Source organism: Astyanax mexicanus, chromosome 22, assembly GCF_023375975.1.
Source record: "Astyanax mexicanus isolate ESR-SI-001 chromosome 22, AstMex3_surface, whole genome shotgun sequence".
In the NCBI taxonomy this organism is placed as follows: domain Eukaryota; kingdom Metazoa; phylum Chordata; class Actinopteri; order Characiformes; family Acestrorhamphidae; genus Astyanax; species Astyanax mexicanus.
In genome coordinates this window covers 22014551-22030242 of record NC_064429.1, presented here as the reverse complement: position 1 = coordinate 22030242, position 15692 = coordinate 22014551, and the positions used below count along the sequence as shown (strand labels likewise).

Sequence of the window (15692 nt, the reverse complement as noted above, 5' to 3'; positions counted from 1 at the left end):
TGCCTTCAAATGCGCTCTTTCCATCTCCGTTCGGCTGTGGGGATTGCATGCGTGTAAATATCCTCTTCACTACATCTTGCAGTTGCACTCCCAGGAAGTCTGAATAGTGTTAATTAGTGTGAAAGTGTGCTACCGGGGTGTTTGCGAAACTCCCTCCCTCCTTTCCTCCCTCTCTACCTCCTTGCCCCTCGCACACACCCACATGTACATGCTCTCTCTCTCTCTCTCTCTCTCTCTCACTCACTCACACACCTCATATGTGTGGAACACCCCCAGACGGAGAGATGAGAAGAGTGTAATTAAATTCCTGCATGAGTTAGACCAGGCCTGTCAGCGGCTAATAAAGGCAGATGAGGGAGTCTCCTGCACTCGGCACGTCACGGAAATAAGTCGGCGGGGCATGGAGGGTGGCCAAAGGGGAACGGACCAGACACAATCATACGCACACCACAGCGCCATAATTATTTTCACGCCTTTCTGAATAGAATAGACATCAGAGCTTAATGTAGTTTGGTCAGTCTGGTGTTTGCAGAACGGCTGAAATCGTAAAGCTCTGCAATTTAGGCTGCAGTTACTTTTAGGTTTTAATATGATGCAAGGGCAAATGCGGGGTTTGATTTGTCGTCCAATATGGATGCAGTTTGTCCAATGAAAATAGGATCATAGAACAAGCTTTTTGGTTCTACTTTGATGATGTAATGATATATAAGGTTTGTTTTTCTGCTTAAAGCAGTGAGTGGAATGTACAGGGCTAATTTTACTGCTTATTTATTATACAAAGCTATTCCCCGTAGATGTATTTGTGTATTTGTGATTACAGATTCGACATTTGGACATGTTTTATTAAATAAGGATAACAGAGTGCTTTTGTTTGTATCTGGACATCCAGATCCATAATCAGTGTGTTCGTGAATATATGTATGTGTATTGTGTGTGCTTCTGTGTGTGTGTGTGTGTGTATGTGTGTGTGGGGCTCTCGTTTTTCATCCAGCAGACGAGATGCAGACTGTCAGTAGGGGAATCATACCTGGTTCCATGCTAGACCAGTCGCCCCTCGTACAGCCCAGTAGCTGCTGATTGTCAGGGCTGGGCTGCTGGCAGGGAGACGCAATAACTCCAGACACCCAGGCTGTGGAACCGTTGGGGGGGAGGGGATGGGTGGTCTCACAGGCTGCCAACGCTGTGAGCGGGGGGAAGAAAATAAAATAAAAGCAGCTTGCTTTTGCCCTGAAAAACAGATTCTGCAGGCTAGACACACTCGGACCTGCTTAGCTGATTCGGTACTGGAGCTCTTCCCCTCATCAGTTTGCAGAGGAACTGTCACTGCTTTATTTTTTTTTCTCCAGAAACTGGGGCTCAGCATCATCCAATTATAAGTAGGGACAGGAAATATGTCATGAGAGAGGAAGTGCATCGTAGCTGTTGTGACTAATGTGGGTACAGCTTCTCTGAATATAGCCAGGGTCCGGTGTAAACAACGATGCCAGGCTCTCTCTTGGCCTGGCGTTTGACGTCACAGTGCAAAACCCTTCAATTTATTTGAGGTTTTATTGGTAAATAGTTATTCTATCAGCAGTGTCTCATAACACAGCATGAGGAAAAAAAAGAATCCATTCGTCTATCATGTCATGTTTGTGCCAAATGAAAAACTGCATCTCTTGTATTGCTTTTGTATGCATTAATGGATTTAATTAAAGTGAATTTACCATCTAACCATTTGACCTTGTGACCTTTTTAGTTGCATTATTTTTCTTCCTCTATACCACAGACATACACCACTTTTTTCAGAACTTTTTATAAATCCTACTACTGAATAACATAAAATCAAACACCAAATAGCTTAATACAGTGCTTATTAACACACTATTACTATGTAATTAACATGTAATAAAGCACAATGGCTTTCAAATGAGCTGCAGCATGTTTGTTTAAGCAAATCTCCACATTTACAACCACTTCTAATGGCTTAATCATGAAATAAATGAAAAGAAAACAAGCATTAACTTCTAAAATGGCTTTATATCAGACCAGTATTCACTGGCCCCAAAAACTGAGCAAGTTTAACCAGCGCCCAGCCTGTCCTGGTGGCTTAATAAAACCTGACAGCTGTCATTCTTCCTTTGACATCTGCTAGGAGAAAGCCAGCATCACATGGACTTAGCATGCGCTATTTTTAAGCCTGTTTCGAGATCAAACTGCGCTGTGAAGACAAGCAAAAAAAAAGACATATAAGACAAAGTATGGCTCAGAATAATGTATGCGTTAAAAAAAAGTTCACAGAGGACGGGCAGCTGTATAGGTTCAAATGTATGTGTGGCTGCTAAGAGCGGTATATAATTTATATATTACATCTAAAAACTGTTTTGAAACAAATAAATAAATAATATATTTTATTAAAAGCTGAAATAAAAGGGCTATGAGATATCAAATCAGATTTTTTCTCAATTTTCTCAAAGTTGCTCAATTTGTATAGTTGGCTCATTGACCCCTATTGTATCCATGTGATGGGGATAGGGATAAGTCATGTGACTTCACATGCATGTGCATGATTTTTTTTAAGGTGATAAGACATAAATATGAAAAGTGGCTAAAATATTAACAGGATAAAAATAAAGATAATTGCTGTTAATTGGGTGTCAATGTCGGTTTCAATGAATTTTCAATGTCTATGCCAAATTAGATTTTTTTTTTATAAAACATTATAAACCGTTTTTATGTCAAAGCCCATTTAAATCAATGTCTAATATTTTAAAATATTACATACTTTTTAAGGTTATACACTTTTAGAGGCCTAAAACTTTAGGGACCTTTATAGTTCTTGAAACTGATGATTTTTGAAAGAAGTGTTTCAACATTTAAAAATCATCCACATGTTAAATGTAAACATAACCTTCAATTAACCTTTAAGGGCATGTGACAACTGTAACTGTATATTCAGACGGAAGCACTCTATGGACAGTGTGTGTGTGTGTGTGTGTGTTCTGGCTGATGACTCCAGAGAATGCACAGCTGTAGAGCTCTGGGGAGCTATCAGCCAGGGAGATGTTTAGAGGTGACAGTCACGCAAGCATGCTCCACACAACTGACATCTCATATATAGTATATTTATAGTATAAAATAACTATTGCAGCTTCAGAACTTCAAATCTGGACCTGTACACAATCAGAAAGCAAAGAAAGATCTGAAGTCTTCTATTTTCTCCATTTTTCCTTCATCAGCCTGAAAGCTGAGAAGGACGGATCATCCTAAACCAGAAATATGTTTAGGCTATAGCTTTGAAATGCAAAATATTTATGAATTCTATTTTTCCTTTATATTGCAGGAGCTGGGGAATATGACCATAGCTTACCACTGGAGGAGAGGGGAGGCTAAATGGAGCTGGCAACTTTATCTCCCAATAAAACCAGTATAAGGTGAGTTCAATAAAAAAAGAAAAAGAAATGGAAAATAGAAAAGAAAAGAAATCTATTGCCTTGTGAAAAGGAATGCTTCACAAAAATCCATATATTAGTTTTAGTTTATGGTTATTTTAGTTAACTATCCTACTATGAGAATTCAAACACATAGATGATTTGGTATCCTTTTATTGTTGCCAAAAATCTCCATCAAATTAGTTCTCCTACACTTAAAGGAATTTGATCAACTATATGTTACAGTTTTGACACAATTAGATATTAATTAATGCACAATTCTGTGACATAACCGATTCAACGTGATTCACTTTATAGTTGGGGAAATACAGGAAATTGGTATTGACAATATGTATAACTATTGTCGTCTTTATAAAAAAACAAGTGGAAGAGCCAATTGCAATGTGCAGAGTTAAACTATTAACCAATGTATTATCAAAAAAGGCTAAAAGGGAAACATTAAAACAGTTTTAACCCAAAAAACATTTTGTGTGTGGGTGTGCTGGGAGCTATGCTACTAATGCCTGCAGCTAGTTAACAAACTACACAGCAAATTTAACACTTATAATTCTCCATTTCTTAGATTTCTACTTAAAAAAAACTGCATCTGGTAATGTGAATTCATTTTTTTGGCAAAGGGTTTGATAGAAATGCTCCAAAACCACTATTAAAAGATTAAAAGACGTTTTTTTCCCCTCAAAATAAAGTTGCTGCCTAGGAGACAAAATATTTTTCTCCTGCATACACATCCCCCTATATATATACAGGACATTTGTGGATGGGATTATTGATATGCAAGATACTAAACTAAAAAAATTAACTGTTTGATAAAAAATCTATATAAATAAAAAACACAATGAAAGCTCAGCATTCAGTCTTTCTCGCTCTTAAAACTTAAAAATAACTCAACACTCTAAATTTGTACTCTAAATGTGTATTAAAAGTCCTGCAATTTAAGAGATTAACATCAGTTTTTTTTAACAACCAGCAGCATTCAGAATCATTACTGCAGCTAATATGCATATATTTTTTAGTTTTTATGAGTGTGTGAATGAATTTAACATTATGTACAGTGAGTAGTCCAGTATATGATGTTATTCTGAGGAACTGTAAGAGCGTGTGGTTCAGTTAGTGAACTCAGCTCAGCAGACAGCAACACTGCATGTTAATTACTAACGCTGCTGGTCGGACATGTGCTTTTAAAGCCAATTAAAGTGAGAATGTGAAGCTCAGTCAAGCTTTGAAAACCACAAGCCCTCCTGCCTGCAGCTCTGAGACTGGGTTATGTTTTTACAGTAGAAGTCAACTCTTGTTCAAATACAAGTTGTTAGATGTAACACAGTAGAAACTGTGGAAAGTATGTAAGAAGCAAAATACTTCCATGTGAAAAAAAATGAAGGGAAAAATTAAGAACTCCTACAAGAATTGTGGCCTGATTAGTATATCGTTTCTCTTATGAAAAAAAAAAGCAAAACTTTGTAATAACTTTTAATGGAAGTCAATGTACGACCCTAATTCCAAATAAGTTGGGACGTAAAATGTGTAAAATGTAAATAAATGTAAATGTAAAATCTCCTAGTCTTACATTTTATTCACATTACAACATAGAACACACATCAGATTTTAGATTTCAGTAAAAAGATGAAACATTTTTAACATTTTAACATTTAATAAAGAATATTCAAAATTGTTGTCAGCAAACATCTCACATTACTGGGGACAAATTTTAGTAGCATTTTAGTATATTTTAGCAAAGATCAGCATTTTACACAGCATCCCAACTTTTTTGAAACTGGGTTCTGTAAATCCAGACTTTATTTATTTCTATTAGTTCATCCGTTGTGAAATTTGGATAGAATGTGATATAAACGGCATCTGTCAAAAAGTAAAAAATGGAGATATACCTGTATAATTAGGACTGGGCGATATGGTACAAAAAAAATACTGTATCACGATATTTACAGAAATGTTCACAATAATGATGCACTGCTCCAAAACATTTGTTATAAAAGATCCAATGATGATGGTGAATGATATTTTTGCTATTCTATATTCCCCACACACGCCTACACATCCCCCCATATACAGGACATTTATAGATGTGGCTATAGATATTAGATATGCAAGATACTAAACTGAAAATTTATTACTGTAAAAAAACATTGTAATAACCTAATAATGACTAATTTTCACAATTTTCATTTTCCCATATGCAGACAAAATCCATTAGAAGTAATGGCTTCTTAAAAAATCTAATAAAAATACAGCTGAAATATATAGCTCTGGAAAAAATTAGAGACCACTTAAAAATGATGAGATTCTTTGATTTTACCAAATTGAAAACCTCTGGATTATAATCAAGAGGAAGATGGATGATCACAAGGCATCAAACCAAGCTGAACTGATTGTAGTTTTGCACCAGGAGTGGCATAAAGTTATCCAAAAGCAGTGTGTAAGACTGGTGGAGGAGAACATACCAAGATGCATGAAAACTGTGATTAAAAACCAGGGTTATTCCACCAAAAATTGATTTCTGAACTCTTAAAACTTTATGAATATGAATTTGTTTTCTTTGCATTATTTGAGGCCTGAAAGCTCTGCATCTTTTTTGTTATTTTTCATTTTCTGCAAATAAATGCTCTAAATGACAATATTTTTATTTAGACATTTATTTGGAGAAATGTCCTTATTAATAGCAAAATCAGAGATACCGTTTCAGAAACTGAAGAAGTCTTTTATTTTTTCCAGAGCTATATCACGATATAAAAAAATTATAGGCGTTAGCATGTCTCCAATCAATTCTGACTCACCCTATTATTAACAGTCCTCACATCTCTCGCATGCATTTCACAAATTCATCTCGCTAGCACTACTAGCATGCATGCTATCAGCCAGCCCGCCGATATCACCCCACCAGTCTATCGGCCATGCACAGCCTCAGCCGTGGCTGCGTTTATGCATAGCGTGCACCTCCTTCTCTGTTCGCTTCTCACTTGGGTGTGATTAGCATTAGCCTCGAGGAGCTAATGAAGGCCCGCCTGTGTCTGTGTCTGCGACTGCGTGATTACAGTAAGCCATGGGTGCAGGAAAAAGCACCCACGAGGACAATAGATCCAGTGTGCCACATATCTGCCCACGCCCTGCCCGGCACAGAGCTCTAGACACTCCTGGTTTAGGTGGAGTGTTCACGTTTCTCAATGTATTTAAATAAATAAAAAAAAAAAACAAGCTAGAATAGTGGTTGTAATACATGCTGTAATTAGAGCTGGATGCTTTGGATGGGGGTGAATATAACAGTGTGTAAAGCTTGCCCATCTATGTCTTGTGGTGTTTTGTATAAATGATTCAAATTTCATTGGTAATATCAATTTTTCATATTCGCTGAATAATTTCGCATTTCATGCCTGGATTCAGTCCTGCCCCAGCATATTTCCCTCCCTGCTGCCTAATTCTGAGCACTCTCCAAAAGAAAAAAGAAGAAAAAAAAAGAGGTGAGGGGAGGGGGAGGATCATCAGCTTTTGATCCTTATTCATGTTTCATTTCCCCCATTTTTGTCTTTCTTCTCGAAAATAAAGAAATACGGTTAGTAAGATATAAATATATAATTAAAGATGATAGAGCGGCACTCATTCATTGCGTTCATTAAATATCCAAGTACGCAAGCGGCGCCGCGCACTGCGGGCTGTGTAACGACGCAACCTGCTCTGCGCCAGTTTAACCCGCATCATCATTTTATGCCGAGAACAAAGGCTGTGCGCATAGCAAAAATGCATGCAAATGTATGCAAATCGCCAGCAGCTAGAGGGAACAGGAAGGCGAGGCAGCGGCGGATGACGCCGAGAAGAAGGGAGGATCGCACAGCAAAGGGGTTCGCTGTTTACCTTTAGAAAACGGTCATTTCCATCGCCGTGCCGTTTTTAAATATCCCCACCCCGAAAAATGCCGGGGATGAAGTTTAAAGCTGTAAGAGGTCATGTTAATTTCGCCTGCTTTGCATCAGGCCCCTCCCACCCCTCACTAGCGAAACGAGGGAGCCGCTAGCATGCTAATATAATCGTCCTCCCTCTAGCCGGCAGAGATGGTCCTTGCCCAAGACAATGCAAAAGCCGTGGCACCTGAGATTCATGATTTACATGATTTACAAATGACTCACATCACCTTCTTCTCTATTTTCTCTATTTTCGTTTAGCAATTTTACACAAAAACACATATATTATACATATATTCTTGGTTCGTAATCAGGTGTTGCCTTTGTTTTCTTGTCTTGGACACATTTACAGATCTCTTACATTATTAAGAAAAAGCTTACCTAAAGATAGAGTCTTCTTAGATGGAATCCTTAGGGAACCAAACGAGTATAGTGTGCTCGATATAGGGTTGGGTAACTATTACTGTGAAATAAATTTAAAAATATATATATTTCAGCTAATCCTGTATGATGTTTGGTTCACATGAGAATATACAATTTTGGATTACTCAAATATTACGAAACCAATTACACTGGCACATGTTACGGGTTGGGTATATTCCACTAAATATGCTTTACATATATAGAAGAAACGTAAATAATAATATAAAAGAAATGTGGCTTCAGGAACCAAAAGTGAACCACCCTTAATATATATATATATATATATATATATATATATATATATATATATATATATATATATATATATATATATATATATATATATATTAGGTCTTGTGTTCTTGCCTTGGATGTGCTGTTCACATTCACACATCTCAAAAAACCTACAAAAAATAACTGCTTAAAAAGCTTCTAAAAAGGCCATCCTTTGATAGGTCGCTTAATAAAGCAAACACATACTGCACTAGATATGCTGCTACCTATTTTTGTGAAATTGAATTAAGTCGAGTCATTTTAATGGTTCTATGGGGAATCAAATATAGAAACTCTATATTTAGGAGTGTGAAATTGTGAAATAATACCAAAATATTGATACAATGTTCTGAAAATTGTAGCTAATTCTATAGGAGCTTTGGTACACATGAGAACAATGTGTATTATTCAGATATTATTAGATGCAAAATAATATAATGTAGTGTTCCAAGCCTAGGCCTACAAGATATTACAAGAAAAATATAATTGAAAAAATCAAGGATCGAAAAAGATATCATGATATTAGTAAACCTCTTTGTAAATCTTAGCAATATAATTAGCCTCTTGTACGTCTGGAATTCAATCTGAGAACATTTTTCCCTTTTGTATAAGCAACAAAACAAATTGACACTGCACATGAATGTAATGAAATAAAATGTGTGCATATTGTGATGGTGATGATGGTTTTCCTATTTTAAGACTCTTGGAACTATTATTGTAAAATAAGCTCAAAACATTTATATGAGGACCAGCTTACAAAATTATAGCTAATTCCATGGTGAGATGTTTCTGGTTCACATAGCAAGTTAAAATAATGTACCCTGTGTATTATTAAATTCACAAGTCCAGTTAAGGGTTGGTGTCCAATCTGCAGACCAATTCATACCTCGATGTTTGAAATATTTGGAGTAGGACTTTGCGTATGCACGCTAATGACTTTTTATGATACCGAATAAGCAGCTCTAGACCTTGTGACCTCCGTCACTGATGAACAATATGAAAATCCTACCGGTGATGGCACTTGTGGTAGATTGTAGTAGATTGGGTTTTTTAGGAAGGTCTGGTTTGACTAACACTGGAGTGGAGAAATATTTTCATTTGTGCTATTTTTAGCGATTAGCGAATAATGTGTCTCGTTGTCGTAGTTGTCTAGTAGTGATCTGCTAGTCTTTGCTTTGCTTTTTGTGGGGAAAGTGCAGTTCATTGTTACATTGGTAGGTGTATGTGTGTGTGTGTGTGTGTGTGTGTGTGTGTGTGTGTGTGTGTGTGTGTGTGTGTGTGTGTGAGTGTGTGTTTGGGACTTCTTCCATATCCAGAAAGATCAGTGATTTGTGTGCGGCAGCACATGAAAGCCTGTTAAAATAATGCCCTTCCCCAGACAGAAGGCACAATGCTACATTTGTGATGTGTGGGGGGCACACGTGTATGCGTGTGAGTGTGCGTGCGCACACACACACACACACACACACACAAACACAGGCTCTCATCTGGGCCTCTCCTCAGACACAATATAGTGTGAAAAAAAGAGGGGGCTGGGGTGTGAAAGCATAGACAGACACTTACAATAATGCATAATGATGTTAACATTCCTGCATGTCTAATAGAGCAGGAGCATGGAGATGCTCCAGACAGACGACTGTGTGTGTGTGTGTGTGTGTATGTTTCAGAGAGAGAGAGAGACAGAAAGAGAGGGAGGGGGAGAAGGGGAGGGGGTTAAGATGATAAATTAATTCATGCTCCTTAGCCGTGGCTCCATTTGAATGTGGTCATTCAGAGCGAAATCGCAAACGCCCAAGACACACACACACACTCGGTTCGGCTTCGCTGTGCAAAGAGCAAATGGAAGCATAAAGATAGGGTCAGTAAGAAACACTGACCTAAAATCATCACGTCCATCTCAGATATGACAGACTGCATTTGGGTGCTTTTGGAGCACCGAGCAGCAAGGAGAACAGTCTGCTTCTGTGTATTTTTAGACATTTTGAGAAGAAAATGGACAGATTTTTAAGGTTTCTTCTCAAATTCTAAAATTTAAAATTCTAAAATTGACAATAATACTCTCTTTTTGAATAATTGAAAGATTAATAAAGTTAGCATGTTTTGTGACTAATGATCTTTTTGTCCAGTATTCTTACTATGATATATATATATATGGGTTTGCATTTGATTGGGTTAGAGTTGGGATGTTTGGGTTAAGCTTCTGTATTCTGTTTGTTACACAGAAGTATATACACATGTTACACATACAAGACCTGCTTATGACCAACGATCCCCTTTGTTCTACTGTATGAGAACATTGGTCACAGCAAGACTTTCCCTTTAACACTCTCTTTTACTGAATTATTCACTGTAGTTAGCTGGACATTAATTAAATAATTGGAATTCTATGGGTATACAGCTACTGTGTTAACTTGTTAACCTATAAGTCGAGCCTGAAAACAAAGAAACCACTAGGGTTTAATAGTACAGAGTCATACAGTAGTGAATAATAGTGAAACATTTTCATAGACCTTAAAATAGAACCCCGTGGGACACCACAAAATATGCTAAACTGCTACCAAACAATCCATTCTAGTTTCTGCATTCTTAACAGGATTTAAAACATAATAATAAACCTAAACGAGGCAAATGGAACACTGTAAGGGTTCATTGGTATTGGTATTAAATAGTGCTGAATAGTACAGTAGTACAATAAATAGTACAATAGTACAGCCTTAAAATACTAACAGCATATTAAGTGCAGAGCCCATAACTCTTTAAAACTTTTTGGCAGACCTATCATTCAGCTTTTCACCCTCATAACTTTCGATTTCAGGCCTTAAAATAGATCCCTTTCAGTCTCTATAAAATATGTTTTACAAAATAATCCACATAGTTTTTGTGTTAATAACAGGATATATAACACAACAATAGGTGGTCAAACCCTACATTGCTTAATTAACACATAATAAACCCTGTACATAAGCCTACACTTCCAATGTTCAAGCTCAAACCTGCATTAATGTCATAGTTAACTTGATGTCTTTGTATACCATATCCGTTTCTGCATCATTTCCAATGGATAACAACAAAATCATGATCCTAGGGTTTAAAAGCTCCAGTCATAAGTAGAAACTGTAAGGGTTCATTCAACCAACACTGTGGTATTAAGTGGTACAGAGTAGTACAGTAAGTGTAGTCTCGTGAATGCTCACACCCTGTATATAGACCTACAATTTAGTTTCCTGCAAAAAAACATATTCAGACAGAGCCGAAGATTTTAGTGGCACAGAGTTGTCCAGTATTTTGTGAATAATAAGTCTTAAGATACTATTTTAATAGTCTTTAAATTAGAGCCCTGTGCATAACTATTACTATTCCCAAATAATCCATATTAGTTTGTTGTAATAATAACATGATAAATAACAAAATAATCACCGTAGAGTTTAATAGCATATGTAGTCAACACCTACATTACTCAGTTACCACCTACAGATTATTCTCCAGACACAAATGAACACTGTAAGGATTAATTCAGCACCATAGTCTGAAGTCATACATAGTGGCACAGTGCATAGTAATAAATAAGCCTCAAGATAATGAAAAGTAGGTTTACATTCCTTATTCCTTAAACCCTGTACTTACGTAGGCCTACCCACAATTAACTACATTAACAATATTTTTTCTTGACCCTAACCTAGAGCCCTGTGGGAAAATGCTAAACTATTATCCATACTAGTTTCTGTGTTAATAACATGGTTATGACAAGATAATAAATGTTCGGATCAAAAGCATAAGTATTAAACACCCTATAGTTCTGAATTAATACCTCATAATTAGTCCTCAGGTACTTCAGTGAAGATTGTAAGTGTACAGTAGAATAATAATTATAATAAGCCTTAAGATCTTAATAGATCTGAATAGAAATAGGTGTAGTGTACTCTGCAACTCTTTAAGCCCTGTAATGTAGGCATTCCCACCAAAAGTATTATTGATCCAAAAATAGAGCCCTGTGGGACTCCTCAAAAATGTTAAACTGTTTTAAACATGTATTGAGTATTTCATGTGTTAATAACAGCATAATAACCATTCAATTTGAATGATTAAGTAGCCAAACATTGCCAAAAGTAGTTTGTGAACAAATAGACTTAATATACTATTTGACTAGTAGGTGTAGAACTAATAGATGGATTATAACCATACGGTTTGATAGGCTAAGTATTCCAACTTCACAGTTCTGAATTAGCATCTTATTGATCCGAAAATAGAGCCCTGTGGGACTTCTCAAAAATGTCAAACTGTTATAAACATGTATTGATTGTTTCATATATTAATGACAGGGTTATTAACTGTATAATAACTATACAATTTGAAAGGCTAAGTAGCCAAAAGTATGTGTTTGTGAAGAAATAGTCCTAAAATACTATCTAACTAGTCAATGTAGAATTAATAGATGGATAGTAACCATAAGGATTAAAAAGCTAAGTAGTCCAGCTTCACAGTGCTGCATTAGCACCTAACAACTACCATAATTATTATTGATCCTAAAATAGACTCCACAAAAATGTTAAACTGTTATAAACATGTATATGACTAGTAGATGTAGAATAAATAGATGGATAATAACCATACGGTTGGAAAGGTAAAGTATTCCAACTTCACAGTCCTGAATAAGCACCTAACAACTACCATAATTATTATTGATCCTAAAATAGAGCCCTGTGGGACTCCTAAAAATGTTAAACTGTTATAAACATGTATTGATTATTTCATGTGTTAATACCAGGGTTATTGTCTGTACAATAACTACACAATTTGAAAGACTAAGTAGCCAAAAGTATGTGTTTGTGAATAAATAGTCTTAAAATACTATCTGACTAATAGTTGTAGATGTAATAGATGGATTATAACCATACGGTCCAACTTCCCAGTGCTGAATTAGCAGCTGAAAATGAGTTGCCAAACACGAACGAACACAGGAATGTAAACTCAAAACTGGGCATTTGGCGTTTTTTTGCTGTGTGTGCACTGGTGTGTGAGGACACCGACAATATGAAAACGCATCTCTCTCTCTCTCTCTACTCCTCTGCGCATGCATACATGAAATAAATGGCGCCTGCCAGGCAGCAGTGGCCCATCCCCAATTTCAATCCCTCCCTCGCCCCCTCGCCTCGCGCGGGCTCTGCCTATCGTTCTAATTGGGAGCTTAGACTGAGGTGAGATTTTGTCCCCTTCCCATCGTCTCTATCATTTCGTTAACCTCACATCAAGCGGAACCCCCCGCCAACGGGACGGGCTGAATTGGATATGAAAATAGAAGGGAAGCGTTTGTCAAGGGATGGCGCGAGAAAGAAAGTGTGTGAGAGAGAGAGAGAGGGAGGGAAAGAGAGAGAGAGAGAGAGAGAGGGTAAGAAAGCGACAGGCATCGTCTCCAGAGGAAGGTGGGCGCAAAAAAACGGAAAAGCTCATTTTCCGCGGCCACCCTGGCGCCCGTCTGCATTGCAGATCCGCAGAAAGCCTTGGCCGACTCAGGAGCAGCTTTATGCTATCTGCACCGCGGCTGCTCTTTTTTTTCTCCCTTTTTTTTTTCCCCCTCATATATTTATATATTTAAATATATATTTTGGCCCCCTCTTCTTCTGGTCTCCATAAAATGTCAAGTTAATTTCCTGGGTGGTATGAGCTACACCTTGCCATGCGCCATCATGTGTGTGTGCATGTGTGCGTGTGTGAGGTCGGTGTGTATGCGTGCACATATATGTGAGTGTGAGTGTGTGAGTATGAGTGTGTTTGTGTGTGTATGCACGATACACAGAGCGTGGGGGAGGGGAAACAAAATAGAGGTAGGAATAAGAAGAGCAGGCCAGTGTGTATGCATGAACGGCGGAATATGTATGTGCGTATGTGTGTGAGTGTGTGTGTGTGTGTGTGTGTGTGTGTGTGTGTGTGTGTGTGTGTGTTTGTGTGTGTTTTATATGTTCGCATGTTATTTGTGACTTAAGCGACAGGATGCACTACTTAAGCATTAACACACAAGGGCGTGAGTATGTGCGTAGCTTCTTATAAACATACAATTAACATAAAATAAAAAGGTGTGTATATATGTGTGTGTGTGTGTGTGATGTGAGAGAATGCATGTGTATAGTATGCACAATAAGGATTAAGCGAAGAGCTTTTTGCTTATATGTGTATGTATGTATAAATGTGTGCATACTGTTATATGTTTATATAGGTCTTATTATAGGTGGAAGTATATTCATTTATTTATACAGTTTATTGTATATGTGTGTGTATATATAAACAATACAGCTATTCATAAGACTTAATAGTGGTGTTTTTTTTAATATGTATGTGTGTGTATAAATGTGTGCATACTGTCACATGTATATATTGGTCTCATTATAGGGGGAGTATTTATTCATTTATTTATACAATTTATGTGTACATGTATGTGTGTGTATATATAAACAATACAGCTTTTCATAAGGCTTAAGTGATGGTATATACGTGTGTGTGTGTGTGTGTATGCAAGGACATGCTTTCATATGTATGCGTGTATGCATGTGTGCGTAGGTGGAAACTGGTCTTATTATATCAGTCTGTCTGTAGGGGGGAATGTACATTAATATATGATTTAATGTGCAATGGGCTTGCTTACAATATTCGTGTGTGTGTGTCTGCGTGTGTGTGTGTGTGTGTGTTGGCCGCCTCTGCCACACGGATATGCAGGATCTTTTTTGCATGCAACACAATGTAGGGGATTATAGGGGGCTGATTTTCTGAGGGGATTCAGAGCTGAAACGCATTACAGGGTTCACACACCTCCTCCTGCTAACTTAGGCCCACTCACTGATAACAGCAGCCTTACTGCTTATACTCTCAGTATATATGTGTGTCTGTCTGTGTGTGTGTGTGTGTGTGCTGAGGAATATGATAATGCATGCACTATGTTAATATAGCTTGGCATACATGTATGTATGTATGTATGTATGTGTAGGCGCTCAAATACTGCTTGATTTGATTGGTTACGTTTCAAAATACATTGCTGTTATTTCAGATTTATTTATTTATTATAGGTTTTATTCTTACTCATTATTGTGGGGGTTGTGTCACTATGCACAATGTGCGCATACAATCAAATCTACAGCACGGATTGGCAGCATTATGTTTTATTATGTTCCAAATATGTATAAATTAAAGCAATACATTTATAAAAAAAAGTAAATAAATAAAAGATGAGGAGGTTTCCCGCTCAAAGTATTGAGCTTTGTCAGTTTTTGAGTGTAGTTATATAGCTAAAAGCTTCAGGCACAATAGGCTGTTTATGCTAAATACTGATTCGTTAAAAATAGCCCACACTGCACGACATCATACAAGCCTGCCAATGGGTTGAGCTGAATGAACAACGACACACACTTAAGAGTCAAGGTTGTGAATACACTGGTATGCTGATTCAAATTGTGTTTTGATTTTTTTTTTTCGCTACAATAACTCAATAACTCATCATCCTTGAGACCGGCTTACCATAAAAATAAATAAAAAAATACCAAAAACATAATTTTGATTTCCATATCGAACGACCTCGAGGTGCCATTTCCGAGCAAAAATAAATCTACCTAGCACAACCTCCTATTATACATAAAAAGCTCTGTGAAAAGTGTTTTTTTTTTCTTTTCTT

General features: G+C 37.0%; 1 long non-coding RNA gene across 2 annotated transcripts in view; it reads left to right on the top strand.

Annotated features, from left to right (window-relative positions):
* LOC103035257 (uncharacterized) overlaps positions 1–15692 on the top strand; it is a 56246-nt gene that overhangs the window by 13802 nt on the left and 26752 nt on the right. For both annotated transcript variants that reach the window (XR_001518751.3, XR_455153.4), the window contains exon 2: positions 3323–3413. This is a non-coding gene — a long non-coding RNA (uncharacterized LOC103035257). The remainder of the gene's footprint in view (positions 1–3322; positions 3414–15692) is intronic.